The 9,508-nt window shown below is 40.0% G+C and overlaps 1 long non-coding RNA gene across 1 annotated transcript in view; it reads right to left on the bottom strand.

The window, feature by feature from the left end:
- LOC131456817 (uncharacterized) overlaps window positions 1-9,173 on the bottom strand; it is a 127,876-nt gene extending 118,703 nt beyond the window's left edge. Inside the window, exon 1 of the long non-coding RNA XR_009239939.1 lies at window positions 9,077-9,173. This is a non-coding gene — a long non-coding RNA (uncharacterized LOC131456817). The remainder of the gene's footprint in view (window positions 1-9,076) is intronic.
- Window positions 9,174-9,508: the final 335 nt, after the last annotated feature.

The raw sequence follows: 9,508 nt of genomic DNA on the forward strand, positions 1-9,508 counted from the left end.
TACGTCCTGGTTGAGTCAAACAGACGCTCTTGTAATTAGCCTCCTCATTTGTTTTATTATTCTGCTTAAACTATGCTTCAATGTGATTAAAATAACACCGACTGCTGTAAAGACTGGGATAATAACCCAAGAGGTTGTGTGCATGTATCATAATGCTTCATTTAGGCACTAATTCAAATTGAGCAACAATACAGGCTCATAACTGTGACATGATTTGCTCCTGCTCGTTTTCAGCTGTGGCTTCGCTTGGAGCTGAGAACATCCTAATTCAAGGAGCTGAGACACTTACCCTATTTCACACTAAAAAACTAAACAAAGCAGCCAGGTTTAAGTGCTCTTCTTCCTCCAGATCTGATCACAAAAAAGTGAGTTTGAGGATGCAATATGTGACCACATTCCTGAGCATGCAAGATCACAATCCTCTGACCTACTACATTTGTAGCCACTGTCGCATTTTAACACTGATCGTCATATCATTTCTATTTGCAATGGTGCAAAACTTATTTCATGTTACAGCAGCTTGGGTCGATCTTCAGTTCACTCCTGTTTCCATTTAAATTATTTCTCTCTCTTTCCCCGTTACTTGTGAAAAACACAATTTTGTACCGAGGATGGATGTCAATACCAGGTCTGGACGAGGCTTCCGTAAATTGTGTTTACATCGGGACACACTTTATTATTCATTCATTGTCTATTGCTTAATCCTCCAAGACGGCCACTGGAACCAATCCCAGCTGACAGGGTGAAAGGCGGGGACACACCATGGACAAGTCTTCAGTCCATTGCAGGGCAAACACACAGAGATGGAACGTTTTGTACACGAGGAAACCCCACATGCATTTGTGTCACAATCCACTGTGTGGCCGCATTGGGAGTTTATTGTAAGGATAGAAATAATATTAAATAGTAGGAAATGTAGTGGGTCAGCACCAAAGAATTAAAACTTTCCTGACCATACATGACAAATGCTTTCATTTTTCTAAAGTTTACTATGACCATGAGGTGGATGACAACTGATTGCAAACTCCATTTGCTGAAGAAGACCATGAGCAGTTCGTAATAGGACTTTGAGGGAAAATGATTTTGTCAGTACCTTGCATCTATGCCTCCCTCTAAATGAAACACGACATTCATCACATCAAATCACAAGTACAAACCACTTGAAATGAATGAAAATGATGTCAACAGTGTTTGGGGCCTGTCAGTACAGCATTTATACTGTTCCTAATTGGACTGTCTGTCTACAGCTGTACTACACTCCGGCAAACGTTGGCAGGACAGAAACCAGAAAATCAGATCTACATTGTTGCCATGTCATTCACTGGAAGCAGTGAGTGTCTCTGTACTTTTTGCCTGTTGGCCGTGACACCGAGATTGTTGTTGCTGCCTGGATCTCCACAGTGTATGCACATTAAAGCAAACATCTCAGTCAAAATCCAAACTATGACAACTCTGTGTCTGGACCTGACGCAAACAGAGCATATTCTACATTTGCACAACAGTAACCCGTGCGAAATGTGGGACATGACAGAAAAGAGAAATCGAGGACCACCACATTAGGCAATGTCTGCACAGCACAATAAAACACCAATTTTTCCTCCGCGAGGCAAAAGCTCCTTCACAAAAGTTTCTAGCTTGCTTACTATTCCGTTTGGGCTGCCTCTGTGATTTTCTTTTATTGCACAATTCATGGAAGCCCTTAGAGGCCATTACAGGGCAGTTTAAAGTGACAAAGCATGTGATGTGTACAAGAAGCCGGGAGGCCATTATCACCGCCTAGAGCCAAGCTGTGATGCCAAGTCCAGCTGGTGCCCATAAGCCCCCCCCCCCCAACGTGGCAGTGTCCCCATGGAGACTGAGAGTCTGCAGAGTAACACATGGTTCTCACAACTGTTCTGGAATATTGTGAACATCATCAGGAATTAATGAGGTAACAGTGCATTGTATCAAAAGCTCGTAGGGGGTCTACCACCATCTTCCACTTTCCCTTCATTAAAAACCTTTTAATAGGCTCTGAAGAGGGCAACCCTCGTCTCGTTGGCTTAACACTTGGCTAGGTTGTCGAGGACAACTATTTTTGTTTAATGACGAACCTGCCATTGAGTATTCAAATATTGATTTGTGTAAACATCAAGGGAGTTTGTGGCTAGCACCAGTATAATGGGACAGTGGAACTGATGGCTTTCAAACTCTGAGAGAATACCAGTGACCTAGACTTTAAATCAAAAATGTTTGGAGAGAAGTAACCGTGAGAGAGGTTAGGGGGGAAAAGGCATTGTTGATTAGCCACTGACGCTACTGCTTTGCACAGTTGTGACTAAGAGCAACACACAATCAAGCTTAAACAAAAAAAGAAAAGGTTATACTGTGATAATAAACACCGACTATCAGACTGTGTGACATTTACAGGCGGAGCTTTCCAACTGACAGCAATTTTCTCAACACTACCAGCACTGTGTGTTTGTAGACAGATGAGATCAATCCAAGTATGTATAATCTATATTATACAACCACAGACTGAAAGATCATCCATCTTGTTTCAAGTAAAAACAACAACAAAAAACTAAACAAAAAAAACCCAAGCTTTGGGCCAGTAATGACCACAAATCTCCACTCAGTGAAGGGAAACAGTCTCAGGCATTAGAGGCCTCAAAGAAAAACTAATTACATTATTACGAACCACATTAAAATGACTATGCATTTCAGAAAAGGGCATCATGGTATAAAACAATCTGGTGTGTGATAAAGTAACACTGCAACAGGAAATGGTGTTAGAGAATTAAAGACACAGCCTAACTGCATATTAATTACAATGACAGTAATCGTGTATTTACTCATTTAATGAGAGCAGATGATTAAAAGAGATAATAGACCAATTTGTCCTTAGGGGTGTGTGGTTACCATACACGGAGCATCTTTTCAGAAGAGACACAGTCACAGTCCATAATAAGGTTTAGGACGCAGCCACGGGCATCAACTAAGGCTATAGATAAGTTTAAATAGCTGGATTAACTGTCATTTTCACAAAAAAAAAATATTTTACAATAATAGCCTATCAAAACTAAACTGCTCATGAAAATCAGTGGTATTTAAATATGTGGTTATGCACCGTGGTCCTACAAATGAAATGCATTATTGTTAGTGATGGATGAGCTCTGCAAAAATGGAAGCTGGACCATCAGTCGACCTCTGGACAGTTCTCACAGGTAATGCTGAGAATGCAAAGACTTTGATGGGATTTACACTGCCATTACAATTTCTGTCAGTCTCAAATAAAAATGTCGGGGGAAAAACGACCTCCCTGCTGGTGATTCTGGTGACAGAGAAGGACACTGCAGCTAATCTTCCAAATACGTAAAACACGGAGCGCCTGCCAGACTGTGCAGTGGGACCTGACATCCACAAAGCCTTGTCAAAAACTCTGGAAACAAAGTTTAGAGATGTTTTTAACAAACACACATTTATCATGTACTGTGCTAAGTGAAATTGAGAGACAAACCCGAAATCCCTGAATGATTTTTGCATAGAGGCACTTTTCTGTGATGTGAGGGGAAGCCATAACTCTTCAAAACAGCAGTTATCCCCAGCAATCTATAAACATACATCATCCGGTAACAACACATTCATCACAGAATGGCAAGAAAAGAGCTGAGGAGGGGAAGGTTTTGTGTTGTACCTCTGATTAAATCTTGGGAAAGCGGCGCAAAAGTTACACTCTCAAGCAAAATCATTTGTTCTTGGCAAATTAGAGTGGGCAGGTGCTATTATTCTCGCACGAAAACTATGGCTTCGAAGAAGAAATTCATCTTTTCAGAAGTAGTAGGGAGCAAATCACTGTGAATTTATTCAATCACTACCTAGTGATTCAAGTTAAATTACCTTTTTCTTTGTATGCAACTACTGGGCTTCAGAGTAGATGGCATTTAGAACAAATGATAGCAACTGTCAAAGGGAAGTCATTCGGGTTCACAGCACCCAGAGGCTAAAGAAATAAGAAACTGAAGCCTCTTTCAAACTGAAATTACTGGGTATACCCGAGGTTTTTAAACCTGGTTGAAGCAGCTAAAAAAAAAAAAAAAAAAAAAAAGAAGCAATTAAAACCATTATGATTATCAGTGGTGGTTTCTTTTACACTCCTGCGTCATCAGTGTGGGAATAGTGACGTCTCAGCTGGAGCCAAAGCTGATAAAACTTGCAGTCAATTGACTTTGAAGGGAACGCTGAGTAAAGGCATCTGATTAAAAAAAACAAAAACAAAACATTTCAAACCAGGATTTACCAGGTTTTATTTTGGAAAAATGTTATATTACCAGACTTGAACCACACAATTTCACTTTAAAGCTCCATTCAGCCCTTAGCTGAGTAACCTCTTGCTCCTCTTGCGAAGGCAAAATGCCGGCGCATAAGCTTCTTCCTTTAAACTTGTCAAATTTCCCCCAACAACACCTCAACGTGTTTAACTGACCCTTCCTTGCAAAAGCGCGACTGAATGCTGCTGCAATATGAATAAATAAGCAAACATACGCTCATCTTGTGCACCCTCACACAGCGTACAGTTCTGAACTCAATTTCACACTCCACTGCCTTCTCAGACAATTTAGACAGGCTGATGCCAACAGCAGAAAGTGAAGAGACAATGCATTTATTTATCGACTTTTTGGCAGAAAGGGGGGGATTTGTCAGACTGTGTGCATGTGTGTGTGTGTGTGTGTGTGTGTCAGAGGGAGCGGATGCCTGTGTGGATGTGCCCGTGTACCTATATGTGACAGAGACACATTGGAGGGAAGCAAGAGAAATGTGATTCAGCCCTGGAGAGACACAGAAAGAGCGCGGGAGAGAGGAAGAGCGAGACAGCATGCATATCCAGGGGAATTGTTTTCTTAGTCACTCATCCGGTGTTTGTCCCAGAGCTTCAGCAATGTGTCTGAGGAGGACATGAAACGCTTCATGTCCAAAGAGACAAACTCCACTGTGAGAATCCTGACAAATACAAATGACTGCCGTGGAGTTTAAATACAAGTAGGGCAGTTGCCACAACAACTAAACACAAATTATGTACAAATATGCACATATGCTTGTTTTTTTATACATTTGAATCACCACATTTGCCTATACATCATATACAGTATGCACCTGTGCAACATTAATTTAAAACTGTAGTGGTGTTACTTTTAAAAATAAACAAATTACCCATTATATTCAAACCATTGTGAGAACAGTGAGTTCACACGATGCTGATTAGGCCCATCAAGTCCACCCGCTTCTCAGTAAAGCAGTGCTTAAATTGAACGTCACTCCATGGCATTCCCGTGCTGCACACAGGAAGAGATTTGTTTCATGTGAAGACAGATGGACGCAAGCTTGTATTGGTAAAGCGAGTCGGCATCAAACAGGTTGGAGTGTGACTGAAAGCAGATGTGAATTCCGGGATTACCTCTGCTCTGCCACACACAAACACCCCCCTCAGTCAGGTCCTATAGCATTGCTTGACAAAGCCCGTTTTTGAGATGAAGGACACGCCGTACAAAAATGTTCCGCTCAAAGACCGAACAGAGGCCGAACAATAACATCAACAGACATCTAAAGTTACACACTGCAGCTCTGCATTTTAAAGTCAGAGACAATATAACCTCGACAATGACACCTGAGGATATCATCACAATGTTCAACCCCCAGACTTCCTTCTATAAAAAAATCTTCCTGAGGAAGAAGGAATGCCTTTTGTGATTTTAATTTTAAATATATTTTATAAAGTATTAACTACACATAATACATTTTAAAACAAAAAATCTTATTTCTTATAATAATTCTTATGCACTTGTATCCAGTATGTGTCTAAGTGTTGATAATGATGATGGTTATTATTATTATTATGTATTAGAATGTATATAATATAATAGGCATACATACATGCATAGATACATATACACGTATATATCTAAATGCATGTATATGTATGTATATACATACAACTTTTGTAAGGACTGTTTATATGCACATACAAACAAAGATATACATTTTTCTTGCAAAGATAGATATTTTTTTCTCCTTACTATTACGTTTATTCTGTCTACTCCAAGTATTTTCTACTTAACCGCTGAAATACCCCTTTGAGCCCCAAATTATATTGTGCCACCATGGAATAAAACATTTAATATTAAAACTGAGGAGAAAAAAAAAACTCATAACAAAAGCAAAACTACATTCGCTTCAGTTTAAAAAGTCAAGACAATTAGTCAACTGCATTTGCGCCTCCTTCTTTCAGTCCCATTGTGCACAGGCTTCGTTTAAAAACAGATCTTTAAGACTTTACTTAAAGATCAGTGACTCAGACTTAGCAAAGAGACGTCAAGGACAAAACCTTTAAACTGACAGGTGGGGGGAAATTAAATACCCTGCAAAAGAAGAATTTCTGCCTGGAAGTTATTCAAAGCAAAGTCGTGCATAAAATATCCAGGCGCTCACAAAGTAGAGGTGGAGGTTCAGGTCCACTGAACAGCTCCATATCACAAAGACTTTGGGTAATTGACTCAGACATATCAAATAAACTTTGTACAAAACTCAAAAGCAGGTATGACATTCTAATGGGCTTCTTCATTAAGTCTTCAGGCAGGGGGTAATGTGTTTGAAATTAATGTGACATTTTCAACTCCAGAGAGCTCCAGTCTTCCGCTATTTCTGAGTGCCCTGTCATTTATGCGCAGTTGTGATCCAATACAAAGCTGTTTTCGACAAATATAGGGAGCAAAACGCACACGTGTGTACTACACACCAGCCAACAGTGAGCAAAACACACACATATGGACACACATCAGCAGCGGGAACAGAGCAACAGGGCGCAGGTGGGGGGCAAACAAGAATCTGATCTGAGCAGAGGTTTCACACTGTTAGAGGAGTCACTGGGTCAAATGGTGTTTTAGGTTATGTGAACACAGAGGACAAGCATGCCACTTTATTTGGATTGTAAACATTTTTCAAAAGATTAGAGAAGTTGAATGTACAGGATTGTATATATCTTTATGCATTTTATGCACTGGACTTTTATTATTTCCTCTATCCTGATTTAAGATAGTACTTTTCTACTTTTAGTACTTACTACTATAAGTTTGACTATTTTGCTTGTGACATAAAAATACTAGAATCTTTGTATACAGAGAATGTGCATTAAAAATTAAAGAAGCTTACAAAAAACATGTTCATTCATCAATTTAACTGAATAAGTAAAGCTCTCAAAAGCTGTAGTAACACAAAATGAAAAAAAGCATTATTTAAAAATAATTACGGAACTATCAGATATTGAATTGCACATAAGCACAATGAGTGTTTCTTTTTTTTTAACAGTTAATTAAGCTATCCGTATAATTAACTGTTCATAGAATACAACCAATAAAAATGTGAAAATAGATAGCCTACAAATGGTGAGACAGTAGCTACAGAAGCTGGTCAGAAAAAAAAAAACTATGTAATAATAGATGAATGTCATCACTTTTCTCTGCAATATGAGGGGTTGATCTCTCCCATTTGAGTTTTATCCAACACTCTGCCCTATTATCATCATTTCCCACAAAGCAGAAGCTCCCCAGATACTCCCCAAAGAGCAGCATTGAGCAGTACTGGCGCCTTTGCCATGTTACCATGGTAACATTCCCATGGCATAGCCCATTACAGAAACAGGCACTTACACATCACTTTGGCAAAGCTTTCGGGGGAAGATTTCAACCCCGGCGCAAAAACACGGCAACGGTCTCTTTGTCAAACTTTAAACATGAATCTTACTCTGTGTGTGTGCATGTGTATGTGGGACACTTCATGTGCATGATTCAAATCTGTCCAGAAAGCCTCAGATGCTACCACAGATGCTACAGGCCAGCACCTCTATTAAGATAATCCCAAAGGCATCCAAAACTGTTAAAACTACACGACTCGGATTTTATTACAGCGTAAAAAAATAAACCATCATTTAATAAAATGTACAACTGTAATTACCTCTCCTGCACCTAAACAGCTGACTCATTTCATCAAGCGTAGATTGAAAATGACAAAACAACCCCCAAGCAGCCCTTCACCTCAGCATCTGTGTCCTCAATCACCTAAATGAGGACCTCGGTGAGGTTAAGTGCAACAGTAAGCCTCTGCCTCAGTGTTTCACATATTCAGCTGTTGGGAGCCATTATTCTGGAGGCCTGCTCGGCCTCCATTATCATGTCGTCTCAGCACCCGTGTAATGAGCCTGTGTTAAGGATGATAAAGCTTTGATAAAACATCCAACATGGCTGCTGTGACTTCCAGGCGATTCACAAGACATGTTAAAAAAGGCTGTGGTGAATGTGGCGTTTTACTCTCACTGGCAGGGGTGTGTTTGTTTACGTCACAGGAGGGCGAAAACAGACACGGAGTGGGCATACTTCTGATCAGAGAGCAAAAAAATAAAAAAAAACAACCTACTGCGATTAAACGTGCACTGCATCACAGTGTGCATGTGTTCAGCCGCAGTCATCACTTACATCAACAACACTGGTCTTTTTATGGCATATAATTACCGCAGTGACTAATGAGTCGCATAAGAAAGACGTTGAGCTGGATTTAGCACTATAATAGCTGGACCTTTGCAGTGAATCCAGGAGGACTCATGATGGATCTCGGTTTCGGGACTTTGATTTTTGAAGTGACTCATCACATCCGCATGACCTTTAACTGCACACATTGATAGTCAGTTCATCTTTGAAAGAAAAAAAATGGTGAGGAAGCTCAATTGTGAAAGCGTAAGGTGGCTGCATTGCAGATTAAACCAAATGGCAGGGGAATGTTAATTTATGTTGGAGTCACCTTGATTAATTCCCGGAGAAACCATTATTAACGTTCTGAACTATTTAGCCACTGACAAACAAAACAGTTCATTTCCTAAGCCATGCACACACACTGCAGATTCGTTCCACAATGACATTTCTGCTCATCAACATTGCACCAAATGGCTGTGTTCTCATTGGTGATGAATACTTATGTCAACACAGTTTTCCTCTAAAGTATTTGCAAACAGCATCAACAAAATATGCAGGGTGACCTTGTGCAAACTTACCTCCTCAGGAAGGCTATGCAGGTACCAATGAGTTGGAGCCAGTCCACGGGTTTAAGGATCTTGGGCACGGACATAAACGGCCACCTCTCGTCGTCCCAGCAGGTTCAAACACACCTGATGAGGAACATAACAGGATTTAGGTTGAAACATCTGTTCCACATCTGTCCCTGCAGGGAATGTTTGCCTTTCAAATTAGCGACATGATGGCGTCGCTTTTAAGCACAGAACTTGAGAGGTCCATTACTTAAATGAAGAAAATATCTATGCAACTTCAAATTAAAGAATGTGTAAAGCACATTTTGCACAATATGAAAAATCTTTGTTGCTGATATGAAAACAAATCTTGCTATTCATCAAACAAATTGATCCTGTCTTTGCCTCCGATATGTGTTTTCTCATAAAATGTATCACTTGGACATAATGGGGACAGCA

Source organism: Solea solea, chromosome 3 (genome assembly GCF_958295425.1).
Source record: "Solea solea chromosome 3, fSolSol10.1, whole genome shotgun sequence".
NCBI classification, from domain to species: Eukaryota; Metazoa; Chordata; class Actinopteri; order Pleuronectiformes; family Soleidae; genus Solea; species Solea solea.